Genomic DNA, 7,090 nt, shown 5'->3' with positions numbered 1-7,090 from the left:
ACCTTGCTCATATTAGTCGATAAATTGAGTAATTGGCCAATTTACCAATCTTCTAATTTAATTGCTCAGCCAATCCATGCACTCATTCCTAACCTGCCTTCCTCTGACCAGCTTGAAGGTCTATGCGCTTCTCCCAACCTTCACTGAAACACTGCAAACGGCACTCTTTTTTAAACAGACTTTCCCTGTCACTCACACTCACTCACTCACTCACTCACTCACTCACTCACTCACTCACTCACTCACTCACTCACTCACTCACTCACTCACTCACTCACTCACTCACTCACTCACTCACTCACTCACTCACTCACTCACTCACTCACTCACTGACTGCCAATGGTCGTCCTTGCTGCTGCTACTCCTGGCCTTCACTGAAAACATACCGAATATATACAAGTCCTTGTGACCAACTACCAAATGGTGACTTTTTCTTTGATATTTTTTTCTCTTCTGGTTCTGGGGACAAAGAGGAATTGAAGAAGGAAGTTTTGAGTTTCTTTGAAAAAGTTAACCACAAAAATGGGGATGTTCAAATCTGAGCTCATTAATTTCAGTACAGAAACACGATAAGGGCGGCACGGTAGCGCAGCGGTAGAGTTGCTGCTTTACAGCGAATGCAGCGCCGGAGACTCAGGTTCGAACCTGACTACGGGTGCTGCACTGTAAGGAGTTTGTACGTTCTCCCCGTGACCTGCGTGGGTTTACTCCGAGATCTTCGGTTTCCTCCCACACTCCAAAGACGTACAGGTATGTAGGTTAATTGGCTGGGTAAATGTAAAAATTGTCCCTAGTGGGTGTAGGATAGTGTTAATGTACGGGGATCACTGGGCGGCACGGACTTGGAGGGCCGAAAAGGCCTGTTTCCGGCTGTATGTATATGATATGATATGATATGATATGATTATATCAGGAAACTCTGTCAGCAGTCATGCTGCATGTGACTTCTCGTTGCCCAATGTGGTTGACTTGCTGAGAGTGCTGGTTTGAGGCTGCAGTGTGGCAACACACTAATTGGTACTTATTTGATTTCAGATCTGAATCTTGGGAGGAACCTTGCATTCAGAGCATCTGGGGTTTTGTGGCTGCCGTTACTGATCTTTGGTGAGATGCCTTTGTATTTCTTTGTATTTCAAAGTGATTTTTATAAATTGGTTACTGAATTTCTGCTCTACATTTATGCTGCTGTAGATATGTTGTGGTGTCACCCAGATCACTATGCTCTGGATGTGGTGGTGATTTTCCCCGGAGTGGGACGAATAAAGGAATATATTATTATTATTCATGCAATTGGTGATCTTAATTTGATTAAATCAAAGGAATTTAGGATTTGATAAATCTTAATGGGAATCTGAAGTAATGGTGCTCATGATGATTTCACTGCTGCTTCCCTTGTTCTTAACCAAGCAACCCAAATCAGTTTCATCACCATTGCTAATTTTTTCCAACTAAAAGATCCTGATCTTTAATTTAAACGGTCTATTGAGCTGATTGTTCATTGCGATATTTTTGTGATATTTATTAGGATTTAAATGGGTGCTTAGTAACATCATTCAGCTAAGTCATCTGTACTTGCATTTTACACAATGTCTGCCTTTTAGCTTGTTATATTTCCAAGAAGTTTTCTTTATATATTTCCAAGAAGTTTCCTTTTTCCTATTTCCAAGAAGTTCTCTCCATTGCCTCCCAAGGCAGGGTTTAATGATCCAAGCACAGTCATATCTTTTTAATTTTTCCCTTGCCAATTGATTTGCAATAACCTTGGATTTTGAGGGCTTGGGTTTGATTTATTAAATTAGTGGAAGTAGTCCTCCATTTGTACACTACCTAATTCATTCATGGTTTTAAAGAAGGTATTTATTTCACAAAATGCTGGAGTAACTCAGCAGGTCAGGCAGCATCTTGGAGAGAAGGAATGGGTGACGTTTCGGGTCGAGACCCTTCCCCAGACTGATGTCAGGGGGGGCGGGACAAAGGAAGGATATAGGTGGAGACAGGAAGATAGAGGGAGAACTGGGGAGGGGAAGAGAGGGACAGAGGAACTATCTAAAGTTAGAGAAGTCAATGTTCATACCGCTGGGCTGCAAGCTGAGGTATGAGGTGCTGTTCCTCCAATTTCCGGTGGGCCTCACTATGGCACTGGAGGAGGCCCATGACAGAAAGGTCAGAGTGGGAGGGGGAGTTGAAGTGCTCAGTCACCGGGAGATCAGGTTGGTTAAGGCGGACTGAGCGAAGGTGTTGAGCGAAACGATCGCTGAGTCTGCATTTGGTTTCGCTGATGTAAAGAAGTTGACATCTAGAGCAGCGGATACAATAGATGAGGTTGGAGGAGGTGCTGGTGAACCTCTGTCTCACCTGGAATGACTGTTTGAGTCCTTGGATGGAGTTGAGGGGGGAGGTAAAGGGACAGGTGTTGTATCTCCTGCGGTTGCAGGGGAAAGTGCCCGGGGAGGGGGTGGTTTGGGTAGGAAGGGACGAGTGGACCAGGGAGTTACGGAGGGAGCGGTCTCTGCGGACGCCGAAAAGGGAGGGGTTGGGAAGATGTGACCAGTAGTGGGATCCCGTTGTAGGTGACGGAAATGTTGGAGGATGATTTGTTGGATACGCTGGCTGGTGGGGTGGAAGGTGAGAACGAGCGGGATGTAGAAGAGGCCCTAGTGAGAGCCTCATCTATAATGGAAGAAATCTATAATGGTATAACCTCATCTATAATGGTACCCCACTCCCAGTCCGACCTTTCTGTCATGGAACTCCCCCTCCCACTCCCAGTCTGACCTTTCTGTCATGGGCCTCCTCCAGTGCCATAGTGAGGCCCACTGGAAATTGGAGGAACAGCACCTTATATTTTGCTTGGGCAGCTTGCAGCCCAGAGGTATGAACATTGACTTCTCCAACTTTAGATAGTTCCTCTGTCCCTCTCTTCCCCTCCTCCTTCCCAGTTCTCCCTCTATCTTCCTGTCTCCACCTATATCCGTCCTTTGTCCCGCCCCACTGACATCAGTCTGAAGTAGGGTCTCGACCCGAAACGTCACCCATTCCTCCTCTCCAAGATGCTGCCTGACCTGCTGAGTTACTCCAGCATTTTGTGAAATAAATACCTTCGATTTGTACCAGCATCTGCAGTTATTTTCTTACACATGGTTTTAAAGACCTCTGTCAGGACTCCCATTCATTTTCCTGCTGAATGAATGCTCCAAACTGTTCTTATTTGTAGTTTAAGGCCGTTCTGGTCCTATCTTTCTAAATCTCTTGTACACATCCTACAATGGTTAGTACTGTTAGCAGTAAGGATCACTGAATGGTGCTCAGACCCACCAGCTCCCAGAACATTTTACATAATTTTACAATTGAACTTTATGCATGTAGTCTGAAGAAGGGTCTCGACCGAAACGTCACCCATTCCTTCTCTCCTGAGATGCTGCCTGACCTACTGAGTTACTCCAGCATTTTGTGAATAAATACCTTCGATTTGTACCAGCATCTGCAGTTATTGTTTTATACATGTAGGAGTCTACTTCATACTTTTGTTTTGTTGACATTCAATCCTGATTTCAAGGTTTACGAGAGGGTTGCCTCTCCTGCATTGCCTCTACCCTCTCCTCCCTCTCCTCCGTCCCCTTCCCCCTCCCCTTCCCCCTCCCAAAATACCCAAAGTCTTAGCCTCCACAACATAGAAAATAGGTGCAGGAGGAGGCCATTCGGCCCTACGAGCCAGCACCGCCATTCATTGTGATCATGGCTGATCGTCCCCAATCAATAACCTGTGCCTGCCTTCTCCCCATATCCCTTGATTCCACTAGCCCCTAGAGCTCTATCTAACTCTCTCTTAATCCATCCAGTGATTTGGCTTCCACTGCCCTCTGTGGCAGAGAATTCCACAAATTCACAACTCTCTGGGTGAAAAAGTTTTTTCTCACCTCAGTTTTAAATGGCCTCCCCTTTATTCTAAGACTGTGGCCCCTGGTTCTGGACTCGCCCAATATTGGGAGCATTTTACCTTCGATCCAGCACCGCCATTCAATGTGATCATGGCTGATTAAGCCAGGATTTTGCCATGTGCCTTTTCATGCCTTTTTGGATGATTTCAGCAAGATAATGCCTTTTTCATGATCTAGTGCCTAAATCAGCCTTTTTTGCCGTGTTAACGTAACTTACAAGACAATTTCCACCACCGGGGTGAAACTGGATGCACCGCTGTCGGTCGTTCATTCGTGGGCAGTGGGCGAGGCCCCAGTCTTTTGCAGTCAGGCTGTAAGTGGGTGTTAAGTGGGGATTGGAGAGGGGTGGGTGGGGAAGGGTCCAGTCTTTTCAAACTGAAGTCAAGCTGTGAGTAGGTGTGAAGTGGTGGTTGGGGAGGGGGAGGGGGTACCAGGGTTAAGTTTCTGTTTATTGAACCTGCAGTAGAACTCGTTCAGGTCGTTGGTCAGCTGCCGATTGTCCAAGTTTTCCTCTTGTAGTTTGTGATTTCTTGCAAGCCCTTCCAAACTTGCTCCTCAACTTCTTTTTTTATTTTTTTTTTATTATTTTATTTTTGAAAAGCATATGTACAAATAGAAATAAGAAAAAACACATTTGTTACAAAGTTCTTACATAGCTTCAATTTTTAAATTTTTGAAGAGAGAAAGTAAAAATAAAAATATAAAACTATAAACTTGGGGAGAGAGAGTAAGAAGGTTAAAAAAAAAAAGGATCTAACAATAAAAATTAACGGGAGTAGATCCGGGAGACAAAAACCACAGCTGTACATCCAACCCCCAACTCAAGTTTCAACTTTTAATTTAATTTTTTTTATTTTAGTCCTGTGCCAAACCCATTTACTTTTCTAAAAATTCAATAAATGGAGACCATATTTTTAAAAATAACTCAGGTTTGTCGATTAAGGCAAACCTTATTTTTTCCTCAACTTCTCAGAGTACCTTTCCTTGGCAGTTCTGATTCCTCTTCTGAGCTTGTACTTGGCCTGCCTGTAGAGGTCTGCATCCCCGCTCCTGTAGGATCTATCCCTGCAAGCGTCAAAATGTCTTAAGTCAAGTCATCGCCTTATAGAAAACTGAACGATTTGGTGAGAGTGTACGGGAGTGATATATTCTCTACAGGCAACCGTGTGCTGTTTTGCAACGCATGTGAGAAAGCAGTGAATTATGAGAAGAAATATTTTGTCTCCCAGCATGTACAGACAGCTAAACACAAGTCGGCGGCAGAGAAACAAGGCGGGAAATACGCAAGCTTGTCTGATCACTACATTTACTGCTGGCTCCAATCGCAAATCTGAGTTTTCGAGTGATCTGTGCAAGGCATTCATTGATGCTGGAATTCCACTGTGAAAATTGGAAAACAAATCAGTTGTTTACATCTTCACTTGCTGTATTTTAGCCAGAAGGTATAAAACACGAGAATGTTTGTGACTGATGCAGCTCCGTACATGAAAAAAGCTGCTTGTGCTCTTAAAGTTTTATTCCCCGAAATGTTGCATTTGACATGCTTAGCTCACAGACTCCATAGAATTGCCGAGCACATACGTAGCTTGTTTCCAATGTCAAGTAAATCTTCCTCAAAGCACCGACACGTGTGCAGTGGTTCAAGGAAATGGCACCCAAGATTCCCCTACCTCCTCACCCTGTTTTGACAAGGTGAGTGAGGTACATGGGTCTCTGCTGTATCTACTATGCTGCAAATTTTGGAAAGATAAAATAAATCGTCAACTATTTTGAGGAAGAATCTGCTGCAAACAGGATCGTCAGTGAAATCATGCAGAAAAAGTCCCTCCACCACGATCTTGTGTTTAATGCTTCCAATTTTGCAAACTTCCCACAAGCTATCACTTCCCTTGAGAAACGTGGTGAAACATTAGTTGAATAACTTGCAGGTTTTCAACAAAGTAACTGACGATATTCGTAAAGTTCCTGGCGATGTAGGTAAAGATATACAAGGAAAATGTGAGAGAGTGATTTTAGGTAACAAAGATCTTAAAGAAATACAAAAATAGCTAAAGTTCTCAAAGGTAGTTGTTATGCACAAGATATCGACATGAATATAGAGTCTGTAGCTTGTTTCGGGTATGCACCAGTGACCTCAGCTGGGGTAGGAAGATGTTTTTCACAACTGAAGCATATTCTTTCTGACAGACACCAGATAATTTGAAAAATATGCTAGTAATGCTAGTAATTATGTGCAACCAGGCAACTTTGGTCATTTAATGTAGCATACTATTATATTATCATTTTTGAAAATACTTGACTTTTTATGGATTTTTGTTGTCAATAAATGCCTTTTTTCGTGTCATTTTTGTAAATTTATTATGCCTATTTGCCTGCTTATTTCAGAGATTTATAGCGCCTAAACATCCTGGCTCTACTGATCATCCCATATCACTTGATTCTGCTGGCCCTAAGAACTCCATCTAACTCTCTTTTGAATGCATCCAGGGAATCGACCTCCACTGCCTCCTGGGGTGGAGAATTCCACAAATTCACAACTCTGGGTTGCAGTTTTGGTCTCCTAATTTGAGGAAGGACATTATTGCTATTATTGCACCTATTTTTATGTTTCTATGACAGGATCACTGAAAGCAAATGCCTTTATAAGAGAGACGATAAGAGACTGCACAAAATAATTTTTTTTCAGATTGGAAAATTGTCCTATGATTGTCTCAATTGGTTTATAAGTAGCATGCTGTTCATGAATCATAATTTGAGTGCTGTGCAGTGTCTCAATAGTACATAAATGCTAGTTTTGCAACTGCACAAACTTCATTAAAAAAATATCTGCATTTGTAAATGACTGACCTATGGTTTTCCAAATATAAGAACCTTTCATTCTGATCTATACCATACTATCATATCATCATATCATATCATATATATACAGCCGGAAACAGGCCTTTTCGGCCCACCAAGTCCGTGCCGCCCAGCGATCCCCGCACATTAACACTATCCTACACCCACTAGGGACAATTTTTACCTTTACCTAGCCAATTAACCTACATACCTGTACGTCTTTGGAGTGTGGGAGGAAACCGAAGATCTCGGAGAAAACCCCTCGCAGGTCACGGGGAGAACGTACAAACTCCTTACAGTACAGCACCCGTAGT

General features: G+C 43.0%; 1 protein-coding gene across 1 annotated transcript in view; it reads left to right on the top strand.

Moving 5' to 3' along the window:
* The first annotated feature begins 985 nt into the window (after nt 1–985).
* The window catches only part of LOC144590330 (progranulin-like), a 62,860-nt gene continuing 56,755 nt past the window's right edge, over nt 986–7,090 (top strand). Inside the window, exon 1 of the mRNA XM_078395017.1 lies at nt 986–1,104. The gene's annotated coding sequence lies outside the window, so the exon portion shown is untranslated. The remainder of the gene's footprint in view (nt 1,105–7,090) is intronic.

The sequence above is a fragment of the Rhinoraja longicauda genome, unplaced genomic scaffold (genome assembly GCF_053455715.1).
Source record: "Rhinoraja longicauda isolate Sanriku21f unplaced genomic scaffold, sRhiLon1.1 Scf000167, whole genome shotgun sequence".
NCBI lineage: Eukaryota > Metazoa > Chordata > Chondrichthyes > Rajiformes > Arhynchobatidae > Rhinoraja > Rhinoraja longicauda.
This window is presented reverse-complemented; position numbering and strand designations above follow the sequence as displayed.